Below are 12,465 nucleotides of genomic sequence, written 5' to 3'. Positions count from 1 at the left end.
AGATGGTCCCAGCCCAAGGTAACTGAATAACTGGCCTTTTCCCCCTGGCTCCTACAGTGTCCTTTGCTGTGCTCTGTCTGTGCTGCTGCTGGCTTGGAGGGGCCATGGTGGTAGACCAAGGGATGCATGTCACTATTAGAATACATTTTAGCTTGGGCCCTCCTGAAGGTAGAGTTAGAATCTCTCTCCGTGAATATCCTATAATGTGCGCTAGCTGGGAAACCCTCAGGACCATGTTAATAAACAGGTTAATTAGGGTAAAAAGAAACATCCCTGGAAGGACTGCCATGTGGTCCAGGAGCTGCTATGTGCCTGTTTTCAGTAACAGTTCCATGTCCACATATACACATGCACAATCCATGAGTGATATTTACAGCTTGCTTGGGCTCTTAAGTTAGACTGTTTTAATATAACTCATTTTCTTTGCAATGTTTTTGAGTTTTATTTTGTGCATTTACAATATGTGTTTTGAGAGGAAGTTTGTAGGTTCACTGTGACGTAAAAAGATGAACGTTTGCTGTGAGTGTTAACTACTATGCCTCAGCCCACCTGCCCTTGACAAGTCCCCTAGCTTGGTGAGGGTTGCTGGCAGCCTGGCATCTAGTGGCATCACCAGAGAGCTGCTTCCCCACAGGGAGTGACTGGGCACTCAGTGGGCAGCTGCTCTGCCTTGACCTCAGGTGTCAACAAACTCAAGCTTACCTGTGGCCGGCTGGGAAAGGGAACAGAGGAAAAGCAGGTGAGCAACAGGCTGAGGTGCAATCAGTTACATCATATTGCAGTGTTGGGACACGGAGCTCATGTGTGAGCAATCTGGGGGACATGAGTGACATTTTCGTTGCAGCTTCTCCCAATGAGGTGCCCAGTAAACAATCTCCATCCTCACACTTGTTCTCTCAGTCTGCCCTTCAGCACATGGGGATCACTTGTGCCAGCCACAGATGCCTTGATTGTCTGCTGAATCCCACCCCTTGGGGAGAGAAGAGTAAATGAGGACATGGAAACTTCCAGGCCTGGTGTCTTGGTGGAGGGTAGAGAGCTGGGCCCAGGGGAGGTGGGCTGAGCCCTCCACGGCAGGTCCCAGCCGCAGGTCCTCTCTCCTGTCCCGCGTGGAGCCCGTGTGTCAATCTCTCTGCACTGGGTACACATATCTTTTGTAACCTTTATTGTTGGGTAAGAAAACGATTTGTGTCTGTCTTTCTTCCAAGGCAAGCATTCCTGAAGGTAGGCACAGGTGTCTTATTTTAGTTTTGTAAGGACCCCGGCACAATCTGATTAAAAAAACACAACTAACTGAATGACTGAATATTGATATAATAGAGTATTTTCTCTCCTAATGTAAACTTCCCAGGCTCCTTCGCCTTGGCCTTCCAGGATACATGGGAAAGATGTTCCCGAGTTAGTTCCCGAAAGTGAAGAATGAACTACCAGGGCGCAGCTGCTGTGGGACGTTCCGCAGTGAGCACTCAGCCGGGCCTCTCCCAGGGACGGACACGCGGGGTGCTCCAGCGTCCCCCAAACTCAACCAAACCGCAACAGCGCTTGGTGCGCCCCGTGGCGTGAGGCCTGTGCGGCCTGGCAGGGGTTTCCCTGGGATGCGCGGCGGGAGGCGGGTTGTGTTTGCAACGTCACAGAGCGAACAGGTCCTGGCCACAGCGGCCTTGCTCCCTTCCAGGCCCAGAAGCTGTGTGAAATGCCTTCTTCGAGAGGAGGGAATTCAAAGAAAAGGTTTTGGGAAATCATTTCTGTGCTTTGCTTGATTAGTGCATGTGATCAGCATGTCTGGTGAGGGACCTAAGTGCTAATAAGTGCTGTGGACTTGAGCTGTCTTCCAGAAAGTTCTTTACAACCACAGGATTCAAGCGCTCTATCTACTCTGAGGCACGCATTTTAATTTGTAGTATTCTAGAAAGCCTGGTGCTGGGGTGCCTAACGGGTGGGTATCTGCGCTTGCCGTTGGCATATTTGATTCTCCTTTGCGAGTGAAGAGCGTCCACCGGGCAGGTGCGTGCCCTGCCATGCTGGGTGGGTGCCCCCCGGCGCTGGGCACTGCCCCAGTCCAGGCGGGTCAGAGGTGGTGCACTGGTGGGAAGTTCTCGGCCGAAATTATTTCCATTGTTTCCCAAGTCTCAGTCCATTAACCAACTTGGTCAAGAGGCCAGGAAGAGAAATGGCATTCTTGAAATATTATTAGCATTTTGCAGCGAATGCTAACTACAGTACAGTTACAGCCGAGTAAGCTTTCTCTCTCTATTTCATTATGGATTATGACAGGGATTTTGAGACTGAGTTCTGTTAAAATAATAAATAGAATCAGCAAGGTCATTTTCTTCCTGATCAAAGGGAAACTGCAGGAAGAAGACATGAATTGGGAAAGAGGTTTAGTTCAGTGTCTCAGAGAGTGAGAGATTCAAGTTTTTCAGAATCTGAATCGAACAAATATTAAACAGATATTTGCAATGAAATGTGGATATTACCAATTACTTATTGCCAGGGATTTGATATATTTCCCCCACCAAAAATTTGATTAAGGTATAGTGTAAAGCAGAGGTCTAAAGGAGTGGCCCACAGATAATTTAGGTCCACAGGTGTGTTTTGTTTGGCCCAGATTATGTTTAAAAGTATTTTTTAAAGTTGGTTGCATTGTTTGAAAATCACAGGATTCCACATAAAAATTCAGATTTTGGGCAACAATTTTTTTCTCTCCTTTGTAACAGTTTGCCGTAGCTGAGTGTTGGCTGTCTCCAGCAGATGGGGCATTTTTCATTCTCTATGTCACCTACTTCCCTCATTTATGTCACCCTGGACCCTGCAGTGTAAGCAATTAAGTCTGAGAGACTTGACTCACATGGTCCAGAATGAAGACTAAAAAGAACTAAAAGATTTTATTTTAGATTTCATGCGTCTTGTCATTTTATAGCACGGTGATTCAGTTTTGGGCTCTGGAATAAAAATTTCCTGGGAACGAGTGCTGGTTTCTTTCAGGTTAGCTGTGTGACCTCAAGCAGGTTACTTAACCTCTCTAAACACTAGTTTTATCAGTTAAATAGCAGCTGTGTTTATCTAATAAGGTTATTGCAAGGATTCCATGTGTACCTGTGTGCATGTGTATCCATTACACTCTAACACAAACATACACACACCACTCAGAATAGTGCCTTGTTCACGCTAACCTATCAAATAGTTTAATAACCAATTTGGTTGAAAAAAGAAAATTTAACTGGTAAATAAAGGATAGCTTCTCTCCCCTTTCCCTTTGGCTAAGGAAGGCAAGAAGTAATATTTTTGCTTCACACAGGTGTTCCTTAGAATGGTAGGTATGCTAGGTTGAGAGTATTTTTTTTTTTTTTTACAGAATGCTGTTTTTTATTCACTGATAAACTGAAAGTCCATTTCTAGGTGTTTCTTTCTCTTATGTACTTCATTTAATAGTAAGGAAAGCCTATCAAGAGAGGCTTTATCTAGTCCCCAGACTCAGATCCATCTTCCTCTTGACAAATCTGGAAGTAACGAGGTTCGTGTCTCCTTGTCAGAGGCAACCACATGAAGCCATCACAAAGACTGTTCTTCGTAAGGTATTTCTTGGTGAGATATTTCAGATACCTTTTAGGAAACTGTTTCTCAGAAACAACTGTGATTTCATTCTTGAAAGATTTCATTCCAAAGATTTCCAGTTTTTCCATTGACTTTAACCTTCCCCTGTAAAAACAGTTCAAAATTTCCAGAATAAAAAATTCCATCTCGTACTAGGTGAGCAAGGTCCAAAACAAACTTCCAGGTTGTCCTTTAGGATTCTTGACTTTCAGCCCCAACTCGAACATAGTCCACGCTACCAGAGCTGGGTCGATAGTATTGTTAATTTTATTTTCACATAACTACAACAAGAGATTGTGGAAGCTGATGGACCTCATCCTGTTCTTGATACCCTTCCAAGCAGTGGGACTTGAGGGGATGGCACATGTCTACAGGGTGCCAAGCATTCCCAGGAAGCGCCTTGCACATGTGTGTGTGGTCTCCACCCCCTGCGGAGGCTCTGGAGCTCATGCTGCTCTGACTGGTACAGCCAGTGGGATCTGCAGACGGGGAAGAAAAGCAGGCCACTCTCAAGACAGTGTCTGGGGTAGAGTTTGGTGTTGGTGAGCAGGCGGAGAACCAGAAATCAGGTTTAAATTGCTGGCTGATGGAACGTGATGGAGTTGAAAAGCCTGCTGCAGGCATTACACCCTCTCTCGACTGGAATCAGAGTTAATGCACTGTGTTTCTTCAGCTAATGTGGCTTCCCCACTCCTACCTTAAAAAAAAAAGATGTTGGCTTCCAAAGCTATTTAGTGCTAAAACTAAGTGCTATTTGTTGTTGTTTTTTTGTGTCTGGAGCTTTAGCTCAAGGAAAACTAATGACGTTTAACTATTGTATGTGTGTGTATATATGGCTTATTAGTTAATATCTAACACTCTTTCTTGTTCATCTTCTTGGCAGTTAGTTCCATCCTGGGCGGTACAGGCATTGTTTTCCATCCTTGCCTGGCTGTACTTAGTGAACGTGAGGCCGTGACACTCCTTTAGTAAGAGGGACTTGTTCTTTGGATCTGCTGTATTATTTAGCAGTGGTGCCACTGCTATACCTGTGAGTTTTCAGAAATGGCTGTGTGGCAACATTTGACAGTTTGCACGAATTGGAAGAAATCACTGAATGCCACTGAGAAAGGAAACCTGAGGCACACTAGAACATATAACAGGTGCGTGGAAGCTGATAATGGGAATGCTCAGGAAATTTAAGTTTAACTCAAGAAAAATGTTACTTGTGTGATGATGAGTTTAATTAATCGTAGTACTTATTACACCGTTAGCGGTCACTGGGGTAAATCCGCTGCCTTGTGTGTATCCCATTTGATGTCCTCCTGATCCTGGACACGTGTGTGCTTTCCCCTTGTATCTGCATTGAGGCTCAGACCCAGTCAGTGACTCTCCCCCATCACACAGCCAGCAGGTGGGGGAGCTGGGGCGGGATGGCACCAGGTCCCCTCCAGAGCCTAGTGCTTGCCCTGAACACCACAGTGTTCACCAGTGATATGCTCCATCTCTGTGCTGTGCTTTCACCGTGCCTCCCTGAGAATGACTGAGGTGCAGTTATTATTTACTTCATCCATATGCTGACTTCCCCAGTACTGGTTAGTGCTAGCCATGAAAGTGGAACCATAATATCCTTTTTTTCAGCTCCAGGTTCCTGCCTGAGTGCTGTTCTTATGAGTTAATTTAAAAATGATGTGAAGGTTACTGTGCCATATGGAGTCTACAAAGTCTGTTCCCTCAAGAGGCTGCCTACTGGGCTGAGAGTATGGGTCAAGAGAAGCTTGCACATGACTCTGGAAGAAGGTTCTAAGAGGGAAAAGCCAGACAAGTTAGGCGTGTTTGGGAGCATTTAATCTCTGAAGAGGGTGCTGAGAAAGGCAACCATAGTGGCTGTCTTAGTCCTCTGTGCCATATTTGACATCAACTCTCAGAATGGTCCTCTATTCTGTTTTTAAATTAAATATGGGAAATAATACAGCATTGTTATTTTTTAAAAGATTAAAGAGATAAAGCTGCCTTAGACCTCCCAGTCCTCTTTTCCCCTTGTGCCCATCCCCAGTTTTGTCCTCAGGGGTAATCACTGCTCCCAGCTTACTATACCAGGGAGTTGGGATTGCATTTGTCTGCATGTAGTAATCAACTAAACTTAACCAATGAGTCTAGGGGTGGGTAGTCCAAAGATCTACACTCTATTCTGTCTTTCTTTCTGCCTCACCTTCTTTAGTTTGTGACTTTTGTCCTCATGGTGGCAAAATGGCTGCTTGAGTTCTAGGTATAGCATCTGCATTTTGGACAGAAAAACAGAAAAGGGCCAAGGGAAACAGGTATTTTTGTCAGGAAAACAATAGCTTTTCTGGAAACTATGCCCAGTTAAATCTGCTTACATTCATTGGTCAGAACATGACTTCTTTGGGACAAAATCATGCTTCTGATAGTAAGCAAGATGGGCAAATTGGGTTGGCAATACCAGTGTCCGCTTATCCGCTTGGTATTTTTCGATGACCTTGCATACATGTGTATGTACATATAAAATCAATCTTTTTCTCTCTCCACATAAATGGCACCTACTCTAGATATTGTTTTGCAACTAATTTTTCCCCGTTGTTGTTTAGATATGTTAGCAATTTATTGGACTTCATTATGAAAATCAAATTTTCCCCCATTATGTAAAAGTACAAAAGTAAATCAAGCTGTTCCTATTATATACCACAACTTTGCTGTTTTTAACTGTTTTGCATAGAAATCCATCTAGACTATATTTTACTATTCCCTTTTTTGTAAATTAAGACATAAAGAACATAATAGAACTCTTTGGTGTCAGCTACTTTTAAAACACCTAGTTTTGAGTTTTGTAATAGCACCAAGCATAGTTTTGTTGTGACTTCAATTTTCCCATTTCTTACTTAGCTTTCATGTAGTCATCTGTTATTTATCATGGTTAATGTTCTGGGCCCTAAGAACTCCACTATCCCCTAACTATTATGACTTATTCTTCTGTGGGTTTGACACCAAGGCTGTTAGGATTGTCTGTTAACTAGATTGTCTGTTAACTGTAATTGTCTGTTAAGAGTGAACTGGTGTGTATCTAGATAGTTACAAACAACATCTAGAAATATTGTGTTGCAGAGTTATGATTGATTCTTGGAGAGCTCAGTAGAGTTTTTCTTTCTATTTTTCAAGGATGTGTTCCATAAGCTTGAAGTTGTTCAACTTTCTTTGGCAGTTGGTTAGGAAATGAAACAAACCAAAACACCCATAAAAAACAAAACTAGAGAGAAGGATATATTAGAGGATACTTGGTAACTGTGATTTTTTTTTTTTAACTCTGTCAAATGAGAGGTGATGATCATTCATTCATCAAAGAAACTTTAATCATAGGTATTCCTGACTCCATGTAAACTGTGTGAGGTTCCAAGAATCCTAGGACTTGGTGTCTGCTACAAGGAGCTCAGAGGACTTAAAAGAGCAACTAGTGAGCCTGCAGCATTGTGGACAGTTAATGAAAATGTATATGATTCTATCATCAAACCATAAAAAAAGGACCACCAATCAGAATGAAGAATGCAATACAATATCTGAAATGAAGAATACACTAGAATGAATCAACAGCAGGTTAGATGAAGCAGAGGATCAATCATTAATTTAGAGGACAAGATAACAGTAAACATGCAAGCAGAGCAACAAAAGAAAAGAGAATTTAAAAAAAATGAGGGAGGTCTAAGTTACCTCTGACACAAATTCAAGCATAACAACATTCACATCAGAGGGATACCAGAAGAAGAAGAAAGTGAGAAAGGGATTGAGAACATATTTGAAGGAATAATGGCTGAAAACTTCCCTAACCCAATGAAGGAAAAAGTCACACAAGTTCAAGAAGCACAGAGAGTCCCTATCAAGATGAACCCAAAGAGGCCCACACCAAGACACATCATAATTAAAATGGCAAAGGTTAAAGACAAAGAGAGAATCTTAAAGTAGCATGAGAAAGACAGTTAACTATAAGGGAGCTCCCTTAAGGCTGTCAGTGGATTTCTCAACAGAAACATTTAAGGCCACCAGAAGGGATTGGCATGAAATATTTAAAGTGATGAAAAGCAAGGAGCTACAACCAAGACTACCCAGAAAGGCTATTATTTAAAACTGAAGGTGAAATAAAGAGCTGCTCAGACAAAAAAAAAAAAAAAAAAAAAAATCTAGAGGAGTTTATTACCACCAAACTAGCATTGCAAGAAGTGTTAAAGGACCTTTTTTAAGAAGGAGCAAGAAAAGAAATATATATAGAGGAACATAGGTACTTCTTTATTACTTATTCTTTATACCTATTAGTAATAATTTTAAATGTGAACAGATTAAATGTTCCAATTAAATTAAGAAAACATGACCCGTATATATGCCGTCTACAAGAGACCCACCTCAGAACCAAAGATACACACAGACTGAAAGTGAAGGGATGGAAAAAAATATTCCATGCAAGTGGAAACAACAACAAAAAAGCTGGGGTAATAATACGTATATCAGACAAAATAGATTTTAAAATGAGACAAAGAAGGACATTACATAATACTAAAGGGATCAATCCAACAAGAGGATATAACCCTTGTAAACGTATATGCACCCAACATAGGAGGGCCTAAATATATAAAGAAAATTTTGGTGGACATTAAGGCAGAGATTGACAGAAAACCATAATAGTAGGGGATTTTAACACCTCATTGACATCAATGGATAGATCTTTCAGACAAAATAGTTAACAAGGCAACAGCGACCTTAAACGACACACTGGACCAGATAGATTTAATTGATACTTACAGAACATTTCATTCCAAAGCAGCAGAATATACATTCTTTTCAAATGCACATGGAACATTCTCTAAGATAGACCACATGCTAGGACACAAGATAAGCCTTAATAAATTCAAGAATATTGAAATCATATCAAACATTTTCTCTAATCACATGGTATGAAACTAGAGGTCAATTACAATAAAAAATACTCAAACACTCAAACACATGGAGGCTAAATAACGTGCTATGAAACAATGAATGAATAAATAAAACTGCGATCAAGGAAGAAATCAAAAGTTACCTGGAGACAAACAAAAGTGAACACACAACCCAACTTCCTTCCTGAGAGGGAAGTTCATAGCATTACAGGCCTACCTCAAGAAGCAAGGGAAATCTCAATTTAACCCTACACATAAAAGAACTAGAAAAATAACAAAGTCCAGAGTAAGTAGAAGGAAGGAAATAATACAGATCAGAGTAGAAATGAATTACACAGAGACTAAAAAATGATAAAAAGATCAAAAAAGATCAATGAAACCAAAGCTGGTTCTTTGAAAAGAAAAACAAGATTGACAAACATTTAACCAGACTCATCAAGAAAAAAAGAGGACCCAAATAAATGAAATGAGAGAAAAAAGGAGAGAAGTAACAGTTGACACCAAAGAAATATAAATGATTGTAAGAAAATATTATGGACAATCATATGCTAAGAAATTGGACAACCTGGAGAAATGGGTAAATTTCTAGGAACATACACTCATTCAAAACTGAATCAGGATGAATCAGAGAATCTGAATGGAGACCAATTACATCTAATGAAATTAAAGCAGTAATCAAAAACACCCAGCAAACAAAAGTCCTGAACCAGATGAATTCACAGGCGAATTTTACCAAACATTCAAAGAAAAACTAACATATATCCTTCTCAAAGTATTCCAAAAAATTCTAGAGGGAAAACTTCCAAGCTCATTTTTCAAGGCCAGCCTTATCCTAATTCCAAAACCAGATAAAAACACTAGAAAGAAAGAAAATTATAGGCCAATGTCTGATAAACATAGATGCTAAAATCCTCAACAAAATATTAGCAAAGTGGATCCAGCAATACATTAAAAAGATCATAAACGATGACCAAATGGGATTTATTCCAGGGATGCAAGGTTGGTATAGTATTTGCAAATCAATAAACGTGACACATCACATAAACAAAATGAAAGATAAAAGTCACATGATCATATCAATAGATGCTGGAAAAGCATTTGATAAAATCTAGCACCCATTTATGATAAAATCTCTCACCAAAGTGGGAATAGAGAGAATATATCTCAATGTAATATGGGCCACATATAACAGACCCACAGTCAACATCATTCTCAATGGGCAAAAACAAAGCATTTCTCAAGATTAGGAACATGTGATGTCTACTTTCACCACTCTTATTCAACATAGTACTGGAAGTCCTAGCCACAGCAATCAGACAAGAAGAAGAAATAAAAGGCATCCACATTGGAAAAGCGGAAGCAAAACTTTCATTATTCACACATGACATGTTACTGTATTTAGAAAACCCCAAAGACTACTACAAAACTACTAGAACTGAAAAATGAATTCAGTAAAGTAGCAGGATACAAAATTAATATTCAGAAATCAGCACTTTTATACACCAATAATGAACTATGAGAGAGATTAAGAAAACAATCCCATTTATTATTGCAATAACAACAACAAAATACCTAAGAATAAATTTAACCAAGGAGGTAAAAGACATGTACTCAGAAAATTATAAGACACTGAAGAAAGAAACTGAGGAAGATACAAATAAGTGGAAGCATATACCATGTTTATGGACAGGAAGAATTAATGTCATTAAAATGTCTATACTACCCAAAGCAATCTATAGATTCAATGCAATTCCTATTAAAATACCAATGGTATATCTTATGGATGTAAAACAAATATTCCAAAAATTTATATGGAGCCACCAAAGACCCTAAATAGCCTCAGCCATCTTGAGAAGGAAGAATAAAGTTGGAGGTTTTACACTACCTGATATCAAACTATACTACAAGGCCATCGTAATCAAAACAGCATGGTACTGGGATAAGAACAGGCATAAAGATCAATGGAACTGACTAGAGAGTACAGAAATCAACCCATGCCTTATGGTCAATTAATATTTGACAAAGGAGGAAAGAGCAAACAATAGGGTAAAGACAGTCTCTTTAATAAATGGTGTTGGGAAAATTGGACAGGTACACGCAAAAAAATGAAATTGGACCACCTTCTTTCATCATACACCAAAATGAATGAATTGAAGACTTAAATGTAAATCATGAGACCATAAAAATCCTACAAGGAAACATAGTAAAATCTCAGACATTTCTTGTAGCAATATTTTTGCCAATATATTTCCTAGGGGAAAGGAAAACAAAGGAAAAAATGAACAAATGGGACTACGTCAAACTAAAAAGCTTTTGCACAGCAAAGGAAACGATCAACAAAATGAAAAGGCAACCCACTGAATAGGAGAACATATTTGGCAACAATACATGTGATAAGGGGTTAATATTCAAAATATATAAAGAACTTATATAACTCAACACCAAGAAAACAATCCAATTTAAAAATTGGCAAAGGATCTTAATATACAGTTCTCCAAAGACACATACAGATGGCCAATAGACATATGAAAAGATGCTCAATGTCAGTAATCATCAGAGAGATGCAAGTTAAAGCCACAATGAGGTATCACCTCACACCTGTCAGAATGGCTCCATCAATTAATCAACAAACAAGTGCTGGCGAGGATGTGGGGAAAGGGGAGCCCTGGTGCACTGCTGGTGGGAATGCAGACTGGGGCAGCCACTATGGAAAATAGTATGGAGGTTCCCCAAGAAATTAAAAATGGAGCTGCCTTATGACCCAGCAATATCACTTCTGGGAATATATCTGAACAAACACAAAACACACATTTGAAAGAATATATGCACCTCTATGTTCATTGTAATGTTATTTACAATAGCTAAGATCTGGAAGCAACCCAAGTGCCCGTGAGTAGATGAGAGGGTATAAAAGCTGTGGGACATTCACACCATGGAATACTATCTGGCTGTAAAAATGAAGGATCTTTTACCTTTTGCAACAGCATGGATGGACATGGAGAGTATTATGCTAAGTAAAATAAGCCAGTCAGAGAAAGACAAATATCACATGATCTCATTTCTATGTGGAACCTAATGAACAAAATAATTTAACAAACGAAATGGAAACAGAAACATAGATACATGGAACAGACTGATAATTGTCAGAGGGGAAGGGTGTTGGGCTGGGTGGACAAAAGGTGAAGGGATTAAGCAAAACAAAATATATACCTGTTCGTGTGTGTGTGTGTGTGTGTGTGTGTGTGTGTGAAACATAGACACAGACAACACTGTGGTGATAGCCAGAGGGAAAGGGGGTGGAGGGAGGTGGGAGAGGCAAAAGGGGGATCAATGGGGATGGAAAGAGGCTTTGCTTTGGGCAATGGGCACATGATGCAGCGTGCAGATGATTTTATTGAGTTGTACACTGGAAACCTATATGGCTTTATGAACCAGTGTCACCCCAATAAACTCAAAAATAAAAGAAAATGTATATGACTCTCGTATGTTTCCCCATGGCAGATTGTGCCACTCCCCTGACTTCCACCCTTTAGTGGCTTCCCATGATTTTATGAATAAAGCCCATAGTGACCTTAGGCCCTGTCAGACCTGGGCCCCAGCTGTGCCCGACGTCACTCCTGCCATTGCCTTCTTGCTGACGTTGTCCCAGCCTTGCTGGCCTCCTTGCTGTTTCTCAGAACGTTCTCATCTCGGGCTGTGCGCCCTCTGCCTCGAACCCTCTTATGTCTACTCTCCCATTTCACTGAGGACTTTTCTTAAATGCCATCTCTTCATGTGTCCCCTCTCCCGCCACATCACTCTGTCCTCCTACCTGCTTTATAATTCTTTATGGAACAAAATGATCCTGCATCCTATTATATTTCATTTTTTCTACTGTTTATTGTTTTTCTCTCTCATCAGCAGAGAGAATTTTCAGTTCCACCTCCTGAGGAGTGCCTATCCGCACTAGGTG

General features: G+C 40.3%; 1 protein-coding gene and 1 pseudogene across 1 annotated transcript in view; one reads left to right on the top strand and one right to left on the bottom strand.

Annotated features, from left to right (window-relative positions):
- TAFA4 (TAFA chemokine like family member 4) overlaps positions 1–12,465 on the top strand; it is a 96,097-nt gene that overhangs the window by 17,314 nt on the left and 66,318 nt on the right. The gene's annotated exons all lie outside the window — the stretch shown is intronic.
- Positions 3,462–3,960, bottom strand: LOC148091473 (ribosomal protein eL22-like pseudogene; annotated as a pseudogene).

This window comes from Miniopterus natalensis, chromosome 15 (genome assembly GCF_054644295.1).
Source record: "Miniopterus natalensis isolate mMinNat1 chromosome 15, mMinNat1.hap1, whole genome shotgun sequence".
NCBI classification, from domain to species: domain Eukaryota; kingdom Metazoa; phylum Chordata; class Mammalia; order Chiroptera; family Miniopteridae; genus Miniopterus; species Miniopterus natalensis.
The sequence above is the reverse complement of the archived record's forward strand: the minus strand, read 5'-3'. Positions and strand labels throughout refer to the sequence as shown.